This window comes from Sus scrofa, chromosome 9 (assembly GCF_054392235.1).
Source record: "Sus scrofa isolate SSC_HxYL_T2T_F1_AM1 chromosome 9, Sscrofa_HxYL_maternal_Yorkshire_Landrace_v2.0, whole genome shotgun sequence".
Taxonomy (NCBI): Eukaryota; Metazoa; Chordata; class Mammalia; order Artiodactyla; family Suidae; genus Sus; species Sus scrofa.
In genome coordinates, this window is record NC_139391.1 from 104,065,161 (window position 1) to 104,078,075 (window position 12,915).

A 12,915-nucleotide genomic window follows, 5' to 3' on the forward strand; every position below is an offset into this window, starting at 1 on the left:
TGTTAATAAGAAAATACCATGATTTGGATTCTGAAAGTCTTTAACACAGTGAATAATTATTTACATGTTAAAAATTGCTTTGTAAAAACCGTCTCCATGTTTGTTTTCCCATTGCACAAAATAGAATTCAGTAGATTAGTCATAGAATTTTGAGTCAAACTCTTCAATGCAAATGCATATTCTGTGTTACTTTGGTTAATTTCTCTAGACTGTTACGACTATTGAAATGGAGATGATAATGTGTATAATATGTAATAATAGTGACAACTCATTTAGTGCTCATGATAGGTACAGTTCAGGAGACTCTGTATGTATTAATACATAAAAACACAAAAGTCTTGTGAAGAGGTTATTTAACCAAAACCCCACAGAGGAACTTTGACTTCAAGCCTGTATTCATTAAATAATGCACTCAGCTGCCTCACTGGGCATTTCCCCAGTTGAATGAAATAATACAGGTAAAATGCTCATATAGTGCACATAGTGAAAGCTCAGTAAATGTTAGTCATTGTTAGATTTGAAGATTAGGGCATTTATGTAATTTTTTGACCTATTGAAAACTGAGCACTATGGCAGCTTTTGGTCTTGTTTTCTATTAAACATCATTGAAACTGTAAACTCACTCAGTATTCCATTTAATAAGTACGTTAGACTGAAAATAACCACAAAGTTTTTCCCCCCTCCCTTTGTCTACATTGCTTTTCGCTGAATTTTGGTATGCCCACCCACTCTGATGCTGGGCTTGGCTGTGTGACTTATTTGGGCCAATAGGGGAACACTAAACAGGAGAAAAGCAGGAAATTAGAAAATAATTGTGTATTGGGGTTTGTCCTTTTCAGAAGGAGCTTGTGCTCCTGAAACCCTGCAACCACCATGTAAGTGAGCTCAGTCTAGCCTACTGGATGAGAAGAGATCCGTAACCCAGCTACCACTGTTGACCAGCCACCTGCCAGACATCCACCAGGGCTATGGATGAGGACATTCCAAACCAGGCAGCCCCATTGTCCCCTCATGAGTCTTGATGCATGAGTGATATTAGCTAAAACCTATGGAAAAATCTGTCCGCTAAGTTCAGCCCAATTTGCAGCCTGACAAATTGTAAGCTAATTCAATAGCTGTCATTTTAAGTCACCATGTTTCAAAGGTGACATATTACTCAATGTCAAGAAAATGGAACAAGAAAATGGAACCTCAGTGAATCTTTCTTTATACTGTAAAATGACTGGGATAGAAGGGAAATTATGTGGAAATGGATTAATATGATGAAATTATTAGACAAATTGAGGAGCTCAGATCTGAATTCTGTTCTTATTATCTAGCTTGCCTCCAAAGAGGAGCATGTCATATGCAGATTATTAATACAAAGGTGACTGCTCATTTTTGGTGCTATCTAAGGTCATCTGGGTTTGTACTCAGTCTCATTTTTGAAGCTTGCATAAATAGACCTTGATGTAAATTAGCAACTGGAAACTACTAGCTTCCAAGTCCTAGAAAGATTTTTACCTGTCCAAACATCACAGCTCTGTTCTCAAATTGAATAAGAAAAAAATATCATGGGAAATACTGCCAATCTGGAGAAGTGACTTCCTTTGTATGTATCTTCATTTTCAGAGGAATTGTTACAGATTCTAAAATTTGACTTCCACATAATACCAAAATTGAATTCCTTTGCTAGTTCAATACAAAGATTTTTTATTGAATTAGCAAACACTGCCAGCATTCTAATTTGTCGCATATTTGAAGACCAGCTAAAGATCCTATTTTTCTAGGTGAACATGTGATCCTTTTAGTAATTTAAAGATTTCTATCTGTGTAATGTAGCAGTATCAAAACAAAACACAGTAACTTTCATTTTAACTAATCTAATTTATACCAATCTGGAGTAATTCTGGATAAAATATTTTTTGTAAAACAGTTGCACACAGAAAAGCCTAATATAAAAATTACTTATTAGTTATAGCATTTCCCTAATTCCAGTACCCATAAAAACATGTAACTTGACAAAATATTTTTGATTGATTTTATTCTAGTTTCCATTGGGGGAAAATATATTTTCAAAATACTAAAGGCATTAACTGAGTACTCTATAGTACCTAAAAACACTCCAGAATAATGAAGCACAATGTGCATGATCAAATAGATTTTTCAGTGTCCTAAAATTTTTAACAATTATTTATATTTCCATTATATGTAACATACATAGTATGATACATTGTAGCTCAAAACCATTTTTTTTTTAAGAAAATTACCTGTGTCTGTTAAGCACAGATATAGAATGAAGTCTGTTTGACCTGGGAACTGCACAACATAAGAAGTGTTTGGCCATGAGAATTACAATTGTCAGTTGGTAAGAATATATTTACAATCTGTCATCTACCATGTTTCTGCTCGGCACTGCCCACTGGAACATTCAGAGTGGCTTTTGGCATTAAAATTCTTTGCCAGTTTTTATTTCCCCAAGTCAGTGTTTTTCTAGCTACTACAATGCATATTTGATAAATAAATCATTCCTACTACTATAGCTTTGTCTGGCAGGAGGCGAAGCACTTGGACAGGGTGATTTGTACATAGCAGAAAATGTTGCATGCAGCAGGTGGATGGGTAGGGCCATTATTGCTGGTATGTTTTTAAAAAAGGCTAAAAGATTTTTTTTTTGATGTTTGAGTAAAAATAGCAGTTTTGGACCAGCTTTCCATTTACTGAGCTATGAAGTGATGAGTATGTATTAATAATAGTGGCCACGTTTTAATATATAAAATTAATATAAACATTCCATAAATTGACTCCATTTGTCTATTTGCTCATAGCCGGGGTTACTTTCATAAATAGCAATATTGATATTTCATTGTGAACATTGCCAAAGGGAAGAATTCAAGAAATATCTAGAACCACTGACAGAACTTATTTGTAACTATCTTCTGTGGGCTATACCATGTGCTGATTTTGTTTTTAATATTCTTTGTTGGGGTTTCATCTAATATGACTTTCATTAATCCTTTATACATGTATTTCCTTAAATAATATTTTGAACCCAACATAATATAAGTAGACAAACAAAACCTTAAATTGGTATATTTTATTGTTTCTTATTTTGCCCAAAGATCACTACAAGCAGATTTGGCTAACACTAAAGTTTTAACTGATATAAATTTATAGATTATGATTTATTTACTCAAAGTGGAAGTGAACCATTTATTTAGATGCCTCAGTTGTTGACACCAACTACCATAGCTAACTTTATTATTTTATGATGCCAAACGATAGCAGCAACTATGAGAACAATAGAAATCATTACATTGATTATACTCTTTTATAGCTATATCTGACATCAATATTATAATTACATAGTACACAATAAAGAATAAAAGTAATTATATTCATGGATTTTAATGAGGAAAACCAAATTATTGACCCTAGGTGGGAAAAGAGTGACCGTTTGAATTATTCTTATGTTAAAACGCATAATTTCCCCATGTTTCTAGATATCTCAAGTGACATTAAAATTTAAAATGAATTAAAGGACATATATATGTATCTAATTAATATTATATATTCTGTACTTGGTTCTCTGGATTCAGATCTTAGCAGTGACATTTGCCAACTTTGTGACCTTGGGAAAGTTTCCTAATTTTTGGCCTTCTTGTCTTCATATGTAAAATATTTCTACTTTCATCATGGGATTTTTGACATGGTTAAATGTAGTGCTCAGCAGAGTGTCTGGAACATTAGGTTTCCACTGTCTGTAAAGTGAAAATATTCATAAGATGAATCCACATCAATAACTTGGGCATTTCCATAAATCCTATGTGTATACTTTTACATCCATTTTTTTTTCCTTATTCACCAAATAATCTAAAAGACACTTTATCCACTGGTATTACCTGATTTGCCTCATGATTTTTTCTTTCCTGCAATATTTTTCTGACATTTTTATAGGCTCATTTCTCTTTATTCAAAGTTGGCCCCTGATCAAATTGTATTACATAACTTCATATCTGTATCATGCTTTATCCTGTGCCTCTACAGGATTTTCTTCGTAGCATATATCATGTAAATATTAACATTTTCAGTCGTTTATTTTTAACTCATTTATCGTCTGTTTCCCTAATTTTATTCACTGCTATGTTCCCCAAGTCTATAATGGCACTTACTATGGAGTTGTTGATCAATGAATATTTGTAGAATAACTGAATGAATATATGTTTATGTCCTTTTATTGTTTCCTCAGCCCCAACTTCTACGCATTCACTGCTATTTACATCTTTACCGTATTTTCACCCTGCATGGATGTTTGAATTGGGTGGATGAAAAGCTCAGCCTCTTTTCTGTAGTACTTTATCATCAGTTTTCTCATCATGAAAGAGATTATGTTATGTGATATTAGTTATGTTTTATGTATTTTTGTATATGCAGAACTTTATCTTGACTTCCATATAATAACAAACTCAGGTATTTTACTTAGTGTAATTTAGGATTCAGAATTTAGGTGCCTCTTCAACTGGTGGGCTGCTATACCTAGGAGTATTTGCACTATTTGGTATATTTGGAAGTTTGTTTTATAATGATTTTAAGTCGTTAGAGATACATAGAAATGCATAACAGGATTTAGTCTTTTAAAATTACTTATTAAGCATCTATCATGTTTTATTATTGCTGGGTATTGGGACCTTTGCTACCCATCTTCAGAGAATCCAATGTCAGTGGTGCCTCCTGGGTTTGTGTAATAGTAGCCCTGCTAAGGAACCTATGATATATAAACACACAAAGTTGCTGCCCTTACAAATAAAGAGTTTATAGGGAGAAGATAGTCAAAAAAGTAAGAAAAATTAGATCATCTACCATGATAACTCTATCACAGAGAAATAGGACAGAAAGATAGTAGTTCTAACACATTCTTCATGTCAGAAAATGCTTCCCTGGGGAAACAATGTTTATCCTCATTCCTGAAGGAAAAGTAGGAATAGCCTGAATATTCCTTACTTATGCCCAGGACTAGATCTGACATACCAAAACTGGAGGGAACTGTAATCAGGAGGGTCTCCAGGCACTAAGTGTGCTGTCTTGGAGCCCAAATGACAGGGCACAACAGAGAGAACGAGACATTCCCATAGGTAATTCTGGAGCCTAGAACTTTCCTTTTAAAATATCCTGGGAAATTGCCAGTGAACAGGTGCCCCTTTTAAGACATTGCCTGGCAATATCCATTAACAAGAGGCTAGAGTAAAAGAAACAGAACTTCTGAGACATAGGGCTCCAAGAAGTAACTGGCCAACATTTTCAGATATTTCACACTAGGAGTGAAAGTGATATCTTTCCATTAAGACAGAGCCTGTGGGATTTGGGCATTAATATTAATGAATCCTTATCTGAACCCGCAGGCTGGTGATGCTGGCAAACATTCTGGGTAAATTGCTATAACAAAGAGGATATGTTCCTAACAAAGAGCACTTTAACTTGGGAAATCCCTTCATATAAGATAGAATTAACACACCTTAAATTGGAGGTACTTTTTAACATAAAGATTTCCTTGTAATTACTCAACTCCAGTCTTTCGGGGAGATTGCTCATTTCCAGATCACCTGCATTTTATCTAGGCTGCAGCTTTTTCCTAAAGAGAGGCACATAGATACCTCTACATCATTTTCATTTCGGGAGCCCAGGTAACACTCACAACTTCTAAGTTACATGGATTGTTTACCCCAGAAATATGAGCCCCATTCGTGAATGAATTTTGCAGTGCTTTGTTTTTCTTTCTCATCTACTAACACCCAGGCCAAAACAAAAAAAAAAAAAAAAAAAAAAAAAAAAAAAAAAAAAAAACCTGAAACTCTCCCAGTCTATTACATACAAGTTGATTTTGCTAAAGTAGTATAACTTTATTTCCAGATGAATTGCTAATCAAGATACCATTAGGATAAGATATTTATAAAGCAGGCTTTAAAAAACCTATGTGCCTTTGAGTGTCATCTCTGTTAGTTTATCTGCATGGCCCATTCAGTCCTGATAAAGACGTAGCAATGTCATGCTAGCATGAGTGCAATATATAAAACAAAGAATACTTATAATTGGCAGCATGGACAGCACTCTTCAATGGATTCAGTTCATTTAATTAATACTTACCAAGAGCCCAGACGGAGCCTGGCAGGGTATGAAGTGCCAGCCATACCCACCCTCACTGCCTTTTTGCCATCTGCTACACATGGAAATGGCAGGCAACTGGCCACCTCAAGATGAGAAAAATGTTCTGTTTCTAGGTTTTTTTCTCTTCTGCTTTTAATTTGTTGGCTGCCTCTAATTTCTTTCAAGGCTTGAATTTACGTACATATTACAATCAAAGGTACAAGATTAAAAATTCTAAGTATGTTTTTCTACAGAATAGTTTAGTGTTAGGGGTTTTTTTATTTCCTTTAGAGTCTAGTTAGTCTTATATTTACTATAAATGAGTATGCATATCTCTAATGATTTATGAAAAATATGAAATGGTTTTCTTAAAGAATCATCCCAATCAGGAAATGTATTATACAATTTATACAACTTAAGGGTAGAAAGATTAAAGTTCTTCACTTGACATCTCACTGTGACATCAAAATCAAAACCTTCATGACTTTGTTTCAGAGTTCCTGTTGTGGTTCAGCAGGTTATGAAACTGACATATCCACGAGGATACCAGTTCACTCGCTGGCCTTACTCAGTGCATTAAGGATCCAGCATTGCTGTGAGCTGTGGTGTAGGTCACAGGTGAGGCTCTGATCTTGTGTGGCTGTGGCTGTGGCTGTGGCTGTGGCTGTGGCTGTGGCTGTGGCTGTGGCACAGGCACAGGCCAGCAGCTAAAGCTCCAATTCGACCCTTAGCCTGGGAATTTCCATATGCCACAGGTGTAGCGCCAAAAAGCAAGGAAAAAAAAAAAAAAGCACAAAACAAAGGCTCCATGACCTTTCAAGTTGTACAAGCAGTCACAAAGTTCTGTTCTATTTATTTATTTATTTGTTTACTTATTTATTTATTAGGGCCACACCTGTGGCATATGCTGCAACTGCCCACCTATACCACACCAGTAGCAATGCAGGATCTAAGCCTAACCTGTGACTTATACCCCAGCTCCTGGCAATGCTAGATCCTTAATCCACTGAGCAAGGCCAGGGATCCAACCTGTATCCTCATGGGTACTAGTCAAGTTCTTAACCCACTGAGCCACAACAGGAACTCCACAAAGTTCTGTTCTGAATCATTGCTCCTGTTTGGTTCCCCTCCAGTTCTTCTCTTGCTTCTCCATAGATTTCCTCAGTAAAAAAAAACAGAATATGTGCAGCCTGTAGTATCCCAGGCGTTAGATAGCCTACCCCTCAAATGAGCACCATAGGGTTGAATATAGACACGTGTTGTCATTGCCCATATAATGGCCCTCCAACTCCTTATTTTATCTCACTTGCCCTTAGCTGCTGAATGTTGCTTTGAAAACTAGTGTGTTCCAGCTCTGAATCCCTGAGTTAGATCCAGTCTTGCTACAATAATGGCCTTTCCCATCATCCATAATGATGTTTGCCCATAGTTCTCTGCACCCCTGAGTACTATCTCCTGCTGAAGGAATGAGATTCTGCCTCTGCCACTGTTACATTCCTCTGCATTGCCAGGCACATTTTATTTCCTTGCTTTATGAGGATTTTCTTCAAGACTGTCACACTTTGGTCATACTGCACCTTGTCATCGTGATTTTTTCAAGACTTGTACTTACTTTTCTGATGAGTCACGCTTAATGGGAGAACTGCTTTCATTTTTTTCCCACTATTCTCAGCAAAGAGGTCTTAATTAAATTAACACCATGATCATGGAATATATCTGACTCTCTATCCTCCAGAAAGAGAGGGATTTCTAAGATCAAGTAAATGAAAGATTAAGTTTAATACAAGTTCCCTTACCCACTCCTATAGTTTTGTTCTCAAACTTTCCCAGTATAGTTGACTTAATAATGGCACTTGGAGTTCCTGTTGTGTCTCAGCAGTAACCAACCCAACTAGTATCCTTGAGGATACGAGGTCAGTCACTGTCCCCACTCATTGTGTTGAGGATCCAGTGTTGCCATGAGCTGAAGTGTAGGTCGCAGAAGCAGCTTGGGTCCCATGTTGCTGTGGTGTAGGCCAACAGCTGCAGCTGTGATTTGACACCTAGCTTGGGAACTTCCATATGCTGTAAGTGGGGCCCTAAAAAAAATCATGGCACTGAAGGGGTCAGAAGCAATGCCTGAAATTTCATTTTAGCTTGTCCTGACCCTCTGAATCATTCAATTTTCTGTGGAGAGGTCCCTCAACCAAAATCAGTTTTGTTCTGACTTCCAAAAACATATGTAAATGATACAACCCACTTTCCTCCCTGGCCTATTTCTCAGAGTCACATTTTCTAGGGACTCAAAAAAGAAATTTTCACAAAATCTTGATTTTTGTGTTATATTCATTAGTTGAATGATGAGTAAAATTTATTTTACTGTTGTGGCCGGCGCAGTGTTAATCCCTGTGAATAATTCCTCCAAGTGTGTTAATGTGGGAGAAAAGAGGACGATTGTTTATTCATCAGCACTTACAGTAGAAAAAATATTTAGAGGAAAGTTTTCATTAAACTTTTGTAAATATTTTGAGAGGACAACAACTTGAGAATTATTATGATATTTATCATACAATCATTTTGATGACTAATTTAAATGTCTGAAGGACATCTTGCTTATATAGGTCTTATTCAGTCCAAAAGTCTAAAAACCAGGTAGTTCCTCCCATGGCTCACTGGTATAAGAACCCCACTGCAGTGGTTCATATCACTAGAGTTGCAGATTCAATCCCCAGTCCTGTACAGTGGATTAAAGGATCCAGGTGTGCTGTAGCTGTGGCATAGGTCACAGCTGTGGCTTGGATTCAGTCCCTTGCCAGAGAGCTTCCATATGCCTCAGGTGTGGTCATAAAATTTTATTTAAAAAGTCCAAAAATAATCCAAAATATTTAAGTTAGAATAGAATAATTGTATGTGTTCAAATTTTCTCAAAAGTCTTACAAACACACATTATTAAAAGAGGTACTGAAAATGGTACGCTAAATAAGATTTTGCTGTTTTTTTAATCTAATTTGTCTCATAAAATAATATTTTTACATATAAGAGAAAAATTATTCTGAATCATTAGTGTGAAAAAAGGTAGGTTGGGTTTTTTTCCTTTTTTTTTTTGTCTTTTTAGGGCCGCACCTGCCACATATGGAGGTCCTCAGGCTAGAGGTCAAATCGGAGCCACAGCTGCTGGCCTGTGCCACAGCCACAGCAACACCAGATCCGAGCCACGTCTGCGACCTACACCATAGCTCATGGCAACATCAGATCCTTAACTTGCTGAGTGAGGCCAGGGATCGAACCTGTGTCCTCATAGATTAAGAGATTGGTTTCCACTGAGCCACAATGAGAATTATGAATAAAAAGTAATTTTAACCATCATGTGGCTTACTGAAATAGATGAAGTTTCTCATCAAGGGAATTTTTGCCCACCATGGAATATTTGGGAACTTTTGGAGATATGTTTGTTGTCATGCTGGAAAGAAACTTTTGGCTTCTAGTATCTGGAGATCAGGAACACTTAAGCATAGTGAAATACATAGGACTAAGGTGAGAAAACTCTGTAATAGATAAACTTTAAGATTATGTATAAAACTGTGATATAAACAAATCTATACATAAATGACCAGTTTGGGTAGCACAAAAAGTAATTTAATTTAATCAGTCACTAAATGTGTATTATCTGTGTTGTTCCAGTTCATTTAAATCAATACTAGAACTCATATTCTTAAGCTAAATACTCATATCAATGTTCCTTACACTGAGTTGATATGCACAATGTGAAGGGCATATCAGGTGACTATTTGGATGTCATTGATAAAAATATAACAATAAAAACTTTTAAAAACTGGAATATGTTGGTACTTTTATGCAGATAACTTTTGTCAACATCATGCTATATCTAAATGAAGAATAGAGTTACATATAGATATAGAAGATTTTTTTTAAGTTCAGATATGAAATGGTTTTTGAAAAGAATTTCAATTTATAATTATACTAACATCTTAGGGTTATTTAGACTGAACAGGAGTTTTATCCATGTTCAATTTATGAAAATTATGAACTCTTAGTTCATTTATTAAACATGCTTTAATAAACTCTTAGAAAGTCATTAATTAAACATGATTTTGCCCTCCTTATAAATGCAACATCCTGCATACCAGTGCCTATTTTCCTTCATAAATGCAAACACTGAAAAAATCAGCAACTCTCTTTCCTAATGTATATCCTTCTCTTAAACTTTCAGACTTTATTGAACACATTGAAAGAAAGACACACAAAGACAAATGAATGAAAGGAATATAACTAAGAGAAAAGGAGAAAGAAAGGAACTTTGGGTTGTGTGGCCTCAGAGCAAAAAACTGATTTTGAAAATAGTAAGTAAACTTATTTTGTAAGGGAACTTAAAACAAAGAAAAAAATTTTTTAATGAGATAAGACTATTCATGCATGAAATGGATGGCACAATTTTTGAGAATTTTCCCAATACTTTAAAACTTCCCAAAATATAAATATTAATGGTTATCTCACAAACAGTTTTAAGAATAAGATATAATAGAATTTTATCTTGGTGCCAAAGGAAATCATACTTTATAGGTATAGTGAGGTTTTGCATTCTTTATTTCATTGGATTTTTTCATTTATTTGTTGAGAAAAAAAAGTTAAAGAGTAAAATAATAATGAAAGAATTTGAAATATTTGGTCCTGAAGAGACAATAACAAAGTAATTAAAAATAAAAATAAAAATTACTTTTGTATTTTTAAAACTTATTTTCTCCTAGTTTTGAGATATAATTGATATACCTCACTGCATAAATTTAAGGTGAAGAACATAATTATTTGACATATATGCATCATGAAACGATTACCGTAATAATTTTAGTGAACATCCGTAATCTCAAACAGATACAGAAGAAAAATATGTTTTTTCCTTGTGATAAGAACACTTAGGCTTTACTCTCTCAAAAACTTTCATATATAACATATGACAGTGTTAATTATATTGATCATGTTATACGTTACATCCCTAGGAAGGGGTAAGATAAATTTTATTTATCTTGCAACTGAAAGTGTGTGTGTACCTTTTGACCACCTTTGTCAACACACAAAGATATCACATTATTATTGATTATATTCCCCACACTGTACATTTCACCACCATGACCCATTCATTTTGTAACTGGGAGTTTGTACCTCTTAATTTCCCTCATCTATTTCACTCATCTGCCTACCTTTTTCCCCTCTGGCAACCATCTGTTCTCTGTATCTATGACTCTCGTTTTGTTTTGTTATGTTTATACATTTTTTTTTATATTTCACATATAAGTGACATCATATGGCACTGGTCTTTCTGTGGCTTATTTCACTTAGCTTAATACCCTCTGGGTCCATCCCTGTTGTCCCAAATGCCAGATTTTATCCACTTTAAGGCTGAGTAGTGTTCCATTTATGTATGGCTCATCTGTGAATCGGTACCGAGGTTGCTACCATATCTTGGTTATTGTGAATAATGCTTCAGGGAGTTCCCATTGTGGCTCAGCATATTATGAACCTGACTAGTATCCATGAGGATACAGGTTTGATCCCTGGCCTCTCAGTGAGTTGAGGATCCAGTGTTGCTGTGAGCTGTGGTGTAGGTTAGAGATGTGGCTCAGATACTGAGTTACTGTAGCTGTGGTGTAGGCTGGCAGCTTCAGTTCCAATTTGACCCTAGCCTGGAAACTTTCATATGCCACAGATGTGGCCCTAAAAACGCAAAAATTGTAATAATGCTTCAGTAAAAAAAAGGGGTGCATATATTTTTAAAATTAGTTTTTTTATTTCTTTTGAAACATATCCACAAGTGGAATTGCTGGTTTTCTACTCTTACTTTTTTGAGGCTGCAATGATTTACATTCCCACCAGTAATATATATGAGTTCCTTTCTCTGCATTCTCACCAGCCCTTATTATTTGTTGTCTTTTTGATAATAGCCATTCTGATAGGTATGAGGTGATATCTCATTGCATTTTTGACTTACATTTCCCTAATGATATCATCTTTTCATTTGTCTGTTGGCCATCTGTGTATATTCTTTGGAAAGATGTTTGTTCAATAATTATTCTTTCAGTATTTCCAAAGAATTTAGAGGATATGTACTCATGAACATAGACGCAAATACAGAGATATCACGCAATCATATTTGACCAACATAGGCAAACCATTTAGGTTTTCTGAATTTTTCCTCTTTCTTTTGAACTAGCTTTAATATAGCTTTCAGAACTTAGCTTGTATAACTAAAAGTATTTATTATCAGAATGGTTATATTTGTTTTTCCTAATTCAAACTTAGTTATGATTGTTAAAAATCTAAGCAAACAAGAAATAAAAATGTGTGCAACATGAGTTAGGTGTACAAGAGAAACTGGGGGCAGGAAATGGAGAAACACTGCCCAATATTCTTCCACTTTTAGTTTGGCACTGAGTTACACCCATACACCTAAAATATATGTTTCTTTAGGGTGCTTTTATGAATAATCCCAAATGTTTGGTTGACCTTAAATTCCTGTTCTCAGATGAACTCCTTCCCTGGTCTGTTCAATAGAGCTACTTGAAGTGGATTGAGAGCCAAGCTCCAAAGTCTGAAAGTGTGAAAGCACTTAAGTTGCTTTAAATATGCTAAAAGTTACATTTAACTTAAATACTTCAAATATCTTAGGTATCTGAGACTTATAAAATAATTAGCTTTTACCCTTTGTGTAAAGAATTTGTAGTGGAGTTCCCAACGTGGCGCAGCAGAAATAAATCCAACTAGGAACCATGAGGTTGTGGGTTCGATCCCTGACCTTGTTCA

General features: G+C 35.2%; 1 long non-coding RNA gene across 2 annotated transcripts in view; it reads left to right on the top strand.

The window, feature by feature from the left end:
- Nucleotides 1–10,460, top strand: part of LOC146400053 (uncharacterized) — a 97,551-nt gene extending 87,091 nt beyond the window's left edge. Inside the window, exon 4 of one of the 2 annotated variants that reach the window (XR_014816015.1) lies at nucleotides 10,331–10,460. This is a non-coding gene — a long non-coding RNA (uncharacterized LOC146400053). Of the gene's footprint in view, nucleotides 1–839; nucleotides 4,827–10,330 lie in introns of those variants that run through there. The other variant, XR_014816016.1, reaches the window with a different exon arrangement.
- Nucleotides 10,461–12,915: the final 2,455 nt, after the last annotated feature.